Below are 8,161 nucleotides of genomic sequence, written 5' to 3' on the forward strand. Positions count from 1 at the left end.
TGTTCCTGATACCGAGTATAAAAGAACACTGAAGAGACATATGTTTCTCTCTATTGGAGTAATGTAGCCAAGTTTGACGTACTCTGTAGATAAGCTAGACCTTCAGTAGAAGTACCCTGTGAATAGATGAGCTAAACATTCAGTAGGCAAAAGAAGACCTTGAAACTTTGTATCTTGGAGTCAAATAGATAAGGAAGCTATGCTGAAATAAGCTAGTTTGTGTAAGCAAAATGAGCAACTGAGCCAAAGAACAAACTGTGCATCCGCGAAGACTGAGTTCAACTGGCGGACACGGTGAGGAAGACTATCGACGACCACCAGAGGACCCTGAAAGACCACCAATGGACATAAGAGTGCATGCGTCAAAGACTTTTACATATGTTAATGAGTTCCAGGAAATAACATGAATGTGTTAATCATTTCTTGGAAATCTAATGAATATGTATATTCTAATTGTACATAACTCCTATAGTTGAGCAGCCCGGTGCGCACACTAGGTGGAGTGATCCCCTGTGCGCCTGGTGCCGCAATAAAGAATGCCCGCTTTGTAAAACTCCAAATTGAGTCTTAGAGAGTTTTTAATTTGCCGACTTACGGTAACATTCCCACTATGGGGGATGCCTGTGCTCCACTTCAGGATGGGTTTTTAAGGCCCTTCAAGCATGATAGCACCAACTTAACTTCAAATTGTCCATGCAGTAGTGAGAATGAAATCATGAAAGCATGGGCTCCAGCAGAGACAGCCATTAATGTCATACTAGGCTTGTACAGCTTAGCTCTCTGCAAAGGCTAGTTAGGTTAAAGTTAATCTACTTCTAATTAAGTGTGTGTGCTAGTTTTGGCTGGGATAGAGTTAATTTTCTTCATAGTAGCTAGTATGGGGCTATGTTTTGGGTTTGTGCTGAAAACAGTGTTGATAATACAGGGATGTTTTCATCATTGCTGAGCAGTGCTTACACAGTGTCAAGGCCTTTTCTGCTTCTCACACCACCCCACCAGCGAGTAACCTGGGGGTGCACAAGAAGCTGGGAGGGGACACAGCTGGGACAGCTGACCCCACCTGACCACAGGGATATGACATCACCATATGACATCATGCTCAGCATATAAAGCTGGGGGGAAGAAGAAGGAAGGGTGGGACATTCAGAGTGATGGCATTTGTCTTCCCAAGTAACCATTACGCGTGATGGAGCCCTGTTTTCCTGGAGATGACTGAACACCTGCCTGCCCATGGGAAGTAGTGAATGAATTCCTTGTTTTGCTTTGCTTGCATCCGCAGCTTTTGCTTTGCCTATTAAACTGTCTTTATCTCAACCCACGAGTTTTCTCACTTTTACTCTTTCTGATTCTCTCCCCCATCCCACCAAGGATGAGTGAGTGAGTGGCTGGGGGGGGGTTAGTTGCCAGCTGGGGTTAAACCACGACAATGTGATGCAGCCCTGACTGTAGTGTTGAGTCTCTGCTTTTCTGTTAACTACAGTGAAGACCTGCAAGGGAGGCCACTGAGCAGCTTCAACAAAGAAGAGCAGCATGCAAAGCAAACCGCAGTTCCTTCATCCACACGCATTCCTGTGCAGCAGGAGTAGGCTTCTCCCCATCATTAGTTGACTCTTTGTGTAGGACCAACCCTGTATATCACAGGCACCCTACTGCAGCATGTTTGTGACTGGATGTGCATGTTCAAGCCTGGACTTAGATCCAGGGAATACAAACGGTGTGAGACCTTCCTGATGAATGTCATATTACTTCTAGGCATGCTGGAAATCCACAGGTGTGACATTGTAAGTGAGGCAGCATCCCTTTGAAACAGAGAAGGACTGTGCTTGGCTTGTACCTCAGGCACAGCTGACAGCGGAGAGGAGGAGCATGCACATGACACAGATGGACCAGAAGTCCAAGACAGTAAACCGCTTCCTCACTCTTGCCCCTTAATTTTCCACCAGTTCTAAATCTGCTGTTGGGTGGTGAGAATATCTGCAATTTGGCTTATATAGCAGAGCCGTGGGAGGATATTTGAAAGTGTGTTCTTTATTATTATTCATAGACATGATGGGAGGAGGAAGCAAAAAATAACTGAAAATAGCAGAATACTCAAATTATTAGCTTATAACTAAACACTCCATCTTTCTGGTCCTCTTCAGGAGGTTTGCTCCCAAGTGTGGTCTCATCCATGTGGAAGGATGAATTAGCATATCTAACCAACAAAGCACCAGCATTTTCTTTGTTTACATGTTGGAGGAACTTCTCAGGAATTAAGTGGGATGCTTTCAGCTCAGGTGAGGTACAGAGACTACTTAAGTCTACTCAGAACATAGCCAACAGAGGTATTAGCTAGGCCTGATACTGCCTCTGCTGAAATCAGTGGCTGCTCTTAAAGAGAACAGTAATCTCTCCCTTATTTGCTACTGTGCAAAAAATGCTGTAGTAGATAATAATATTGTTTCTCAGTTGAAGTCATTTTTCAGGCCTGCACACAATAGATGCAGAGAATCTACAATCCTCTTGCTGCTTCAGTCCCTATTTTTGGTTTTACAGTTCACACAGAGCCCAAAGAAGTTACTGAAATCATCCCCACTGATTCAGCTAATACTGAAACTGCTGGAACGCTGGTATAGACAATGCTCAGGCAGTGTAGACAGGGTTTAGCAGCACCACACATTCCTCTTGTGCATTCCAGCTTCCTTTCTGGTTCATTTAACCAAGTCAAAGAAGCTGAACTGATCAGCCCAGGTCTCCCAGGGAAGCTGGAACTTGGAGAAGAAAGCATTGTATAAATCTCCAGCACCGAAACAACCATCGACTGCTAACAAAGCAGGGGGATGTCGCCAGTAATTCAGAGTGCTTGTTAGGCTATAAGCAGTCTGATCATGTGTATTTGGCATTCAGGTGAAGCCTCAGTTGACTTCCACCTTCTCAGTGCTGCCCTGAATTACGTGTATTCAGATACAGTCAGATACTGTGGCAGGCAATTTCTGGCAGTGAAGTTAGACTTTTAGCAGCTGGAATTATTCCCAAAAAATTGGTTATGCAATTGGAGCTAAATTAATGAGGTGGTGATGGTTTGTTCAAGCTATAAAAATAGTAGCAACTAATACTTATATAGGCATCCCGTCTCAAAGTCTACCCATATGCTTTACATACAGCACAGATTATCACTCCAAACACTGCTGAAAATGCAGCTATTGCTGGGGGCCTGATATTTTACCATGTTTTTCCAAGAAGTAACTTGTTACAATGGATAGAGCAGTTCCTATTAATTCTCCTTATCCTTCCTGATTACACAGATGGTCCAGAGCCAAAGATTTGGGTTGCTATTTTCACTCCACCTTATTTATTATCCACATCTTATCTTTCTTTAAGATTGGAGTTTGAAATCACAAGTGCCTAACAGCAAAGTTTGACCTGCTGTATTTTGACATTAACTAGAAAAATCGGCTGCTTTTTTTCCTTAATCATGTACAAATAAAAAGTAACAGGTCACTGGTAGGAACGGAAAGGTGTATCTGTCTTGCTGCCTGTCAACCATTAACATGCCCTGTGGCACAGTTAGGGGAAAGTATTTGATTTAGTATTTGATTTAGTATTTGATTTGGACATATTGTCCAAAGTATTAAATTATCATGTGTCTGAGGAATAGAAACGTAAGCACATTTTCTAGGTACTGGGATCCAGCACACCAATGTGTAGGTAAGCTTGCTGTTGTGGGGGCTGGATGGCTTACAACTTTGATGTTTAATCTATGTAGATTTTTATCTAGTGTCACAAAATCCTTGTAGGGCTTAATATATTTCACTACAATAAACAGGAATTTTGTGATCAACTTCAGGAGAAAGCTCTTGGGCTTATCGCTAATGTCCACAAGAGCAGACCTCTGTGATCATGCAGCATATCATAGGAATTGGCAGCTAGGACAATGCCTTACATGGGCCTTGAATTTGATCCACGCTAAGCAAAGAGCAGCATTTTAAAATGGAATGGAATGGAATAGAATGGAATAGAATAGAATAGAATAGAATAGAATAGAATAGAATAGAATAGAATAGAATAGAATAGATGGAAGGGGCCTACAATGATCATCAAGTCCAACAGTCTGACCACTAATTTTATCCACTTCAGAGGTTATTTGAAGAAACCCTGCCTATGTTCTCAAAGGGCTCATACCATTGCTGTACTGAGAGAATAGAGTTTATGCCTTAAACCAGAGTTTTCTGTCCCTTCCCAAACTCTGAGCAGTATCAAAGTCTTTAACTCAGGTTCCCTTGAAAGGTCTATTTTCTCTTTGAATCTTGAAGTCAGTGTCACCCTGTAGCAGAGACTCACCTGTCTCACTGCACTGAGACACTTCTGCTCTACCAACTGGATTTAGGCAGATTTCTGTGAGCTCCAGGGACATGAGTGGAGTTAGACTGGGAAGTCAAGGCTGGGCTGGTGGGACCCACTAATAGACTTGAAGGCCAAAGAAGGAGCAATCATGATCTGAGAACTTATTACAGGCCTGTATGGAATGAGCTTGTGGCCTCACTCCAGGTCCTCTTGGGAATGGTAACCCATCACCCATGTCTTCCTGCATTGCCTGTTCCTGTCTAGATATTGTTCAAGGGCTAAATTGGTGAAATGGTGACGAAAACCCCATGTCCTCCCCATCAGATCTTCTCTCCCTTTGGAAGAAGAGCTGAAGAAATCATCAACCCATTTTGGTCCCATAAATAGAAACTCTTATGGGAGTATGGGAGAGATGTCACCACTGGCAGAGATGTCACCATCTCGGTGCTCAGGTCCCCCTGTCCCTCAGCTTTTCCTTGCTTCCATGTGCAAAGCTCCAGGGGCCCTGGATTTTACTAGGTGCAGCTCTAGGGTAGGGCTCTTGATCCCCACTGCTTTGCTGGCACTGAGAATCCACCCTTGCTTTCTTTCATCAAGGTCAGAAATCTCTGTTCCTGGCCTCAGTGTGTCAAGAGACAGCATGGGCAGGTCTCCCTGTTTGTCTGCATCTGAACGTCACCCATGCTGCCTTTCAGACTAGCAGGTCTGTATGCGTTTACTCCTGCTTAAGGCACAAAGGGGAGCACCTGCACATGCAGGTGGCTTGTCAAAGCTGGGCAGCTGCTTCAGCCTGCTCAGAAGTGACCAGCTTTAGCAAGGCCTGGCAGGAGGTGGGATCTGAGCAGGCAAAATGGGAAGACCATAATAAATGAGGCGTAAGTGGGAATTTTTGCCCTGCTCCTCAGAAAATACTGCATATATCCCAGGGATTTTGCCTCTGTGTGTGTGTTGGTATAGAGCAGGGTGCTGGTATAGAGCAGCAGTGTGCATAAAACCTCATCTCTCCATGGCTTTTAAATCCTGGCAGGCTGTCTGCATGATTTGATGCCATATGCATATCAGCAGGCTGGGTATTCAGTCCTGGCACTGAGTTCTTAGCTGAGCTCTTGCAGAGGCATTTGACAGATTTGTTGCTGTGAAATACCTAGCCTGTTTCCTGCAGAAATACCTTTCTGCCACAGCTAAATACAGTCACAATGATAATGGTGAGATACGGTTGAAGGTTCTGCAGGAAAAGCCAGGTGTTTTTTGTCCAGCTGAAAAATATGTGCATGATGGAGGTGCCTTCAACACTCGGAAGGAGAACTAATTCTGCTGCATAGGAAGCTGATATGGCTCCACCTGCTGGTTTCAAGCCAGGAATGACATTTTTCACTTTTCTGGGGAAAATTCTGAAACACCCAATTGTTTTGCAAACACCCTCCCCCCCCAAAAAAAAAAGCCCTGAACAACAACACACAAAAAAACCTGAAAAGAGACATGCATGCAAGCCTCCCCTGAAATTAAACAATGAAAAGTTAAATGAAAAGGGAACATTATTTGTGCCCTGCCAGTCAGGGATTGCGGAAGAAAAATGTAATATATCAGAAGAAATGAAGTAGTTTGAATAAGCTACTGATGCTTTATAGTTTCAGGCTTAAATTTAAATAAAAATGTGGACAGATAAAAATACTATTATTTGGGATGAGATAGCAGGCTTTCTGGCCACAAAATGGCTTTAAAAATAAAATGAAAAAAAAAAAAAAGAAAAGGGTTTTTTTTTCCAGCTCATTTAAAAATAAAATAAAAAAAAAAAAAAGACAAGTGTTTTTTTCCAGAGACAAAGCTAAATGAAATTCTTCCAGAGGCATTACTAACTTCAGGGATATATGGAAGGAATGCAAGGGGAATTTCTCTCTGAATGAATGTCTGTTTTGAAAGGCCTGGTTACCTGTAGTCAAACTCCCTGTTAAAGATTCAGTGACTGAGTATGGTAGCTTTTGAGTGGATAAGCTAAACACATCTATTCCCAATTAGGATGTAAAGCCAACTGGTCTCTAAAAGCTTATTACAATTTCTAGGGCTTGTGAAAATGCTGATTATGCAGATTGCTATCCAAATGCCTTTCAATTTACTAATAAAACAGTGTGATAAGTTTCTAACACTGTTGCCATCTGTTCAGCACTGAGGTTGGACAGATGAGTTTGAGAGTTCTACTTCTGGGTTTTTTTTAATAATAACTTAGACATTGCTTTCAAAAACTGTCTAAATTCTAACAATGTATTTTCCATCCTCTTTTCCAACTTCTGTGGGACAAAGGAGTATGTGCAAAGAAGGAAGGTCTTACACATAAAGAAGACCAGTTTCAGGATTGTAGATTCAGATCCTTGGTCTGAATCTGTTGGTAATTACACAGATTTTGGCGACCCAGATGGGACACTGCTCTTGAGCCTCGATGGATCCTGGGATCGCAGAACCTCAGCTGGCACCGAGGGATTCTCAGAGAGGATTCCTCCCGATCCCTGGACCGAAGAGCCCCTGAGTGAAGAACATTGTTTTGTAAGTATTAAGGCATTCTTTCAAAACTTGAATATTTTGCAGTTGAAAAAGCCTGCCTGTAATTTGGGGCTAAGAGGGTACCCGTTTTGCAGTTGGAAACCTAGGTGTCTGCCCGTAAGTCATAAGCGAAAGCTATTGCTGGGTTGGACTTTGTTTGGTTATATAACTGGTGAGCCATATATATACTAATATTGAGATATATATAATATATTATATATATAAAATACATATATAGTTATTTGGTAATTATAATTTTGTAATTACCTTTGAATATTTGTTGTAATGGCATCAGGATTTGTAAAACTGTTTAAGAGTAAAAATGTTGGGAATTTAGTGACAGATGAAAAGATGCCAAAAACCTTGCCGTTGGGGTGTTTGTTAGCGCATTGGGGTGATTTACATGATGATTTGCGCAATAGCCAGATGATTGAATATTGTAACCACTGGTGGCCTTTGTATGTTTTGGAGGATCAGGAAAAGGGGCCAAAGTGTGCAAAACCCAGATGATTGAATATTGTAACCATTGGTGGCCTTTGTATGTTTTGGAGGATCAGGAAAAATGGCCAAAGAATGGAACTTTGAGTTATAATACTATTTTGCAGTTAATGTTGTTCTGTAGGAGAGAAGGCAAATGGAATGAAGTACCATATGTAGATTTGTTCTTTTATTTGAGACAGCGAGTAAATTGACAGAATGAATGTAAGTTAATCAGTTGAGATAAGTTGGTAATGGCGTTAACTTCGGAAAATAAGAAAACAGAGTTGTTGTTCCTACCATTTTTACTCCTACTCTTTTACTTCCTTAAAAAAATTGTTAAAAAAAAAAGTTCAGCTTGTGATATTGGAAAGAGGTGCATTAAGTGTACAGTACCAAAAGAGGATGAAATGGAATTAGAACTAGGAATAGCACCCCATAGGAGGGACGGAATTTCCCTCCCTCATGTGTAAGGGAAAGAAGTGTTAAAACAGAACCGGATAAGCATAGAACACAGAAGAAGGCTAAATTGATATAAAAAATGGGTGCTGTATGGAATAAAGCATGCAATCCCAAGAGCTTTAAATTGGTCTAAATTATATGAGGTAAAACAAGATAAGAATGAATCTCCCTCTGTATTCCTAGAAAAATTAAAGGAAACTGCTAGAAAATATACTGATTTAAAATTGGAAACAGAGGCAGAACAACAACAATTGGCTTTGATTTTTATGGGACAATCAGCACCCGATATAAAAAGGAAACTCCAAAAGTTAGAGGGAAAGGATTCCAGAAATTTAAATAAAATGCTCGAAGTAGCATGGAAAGT

The sequence above is a fragment of the Aptenodytes forsteri genome, unplaced genomic scaffold, assembly GCF_000699145.1.
Source record: "Aptenodytes forsteri isolate BGI_AS27 unplaced genomic scaffold, ASM69914v1 Scaffold93, whole genome shotgun sequence".
Taxonomy (NCBI): domain Eukaryota; kingdom Metazoa; phylum Chordata; class Aves; order Sphenisciformes; family Spheniscidae; genus Aptenodytes; species Aptenodytes forsteri.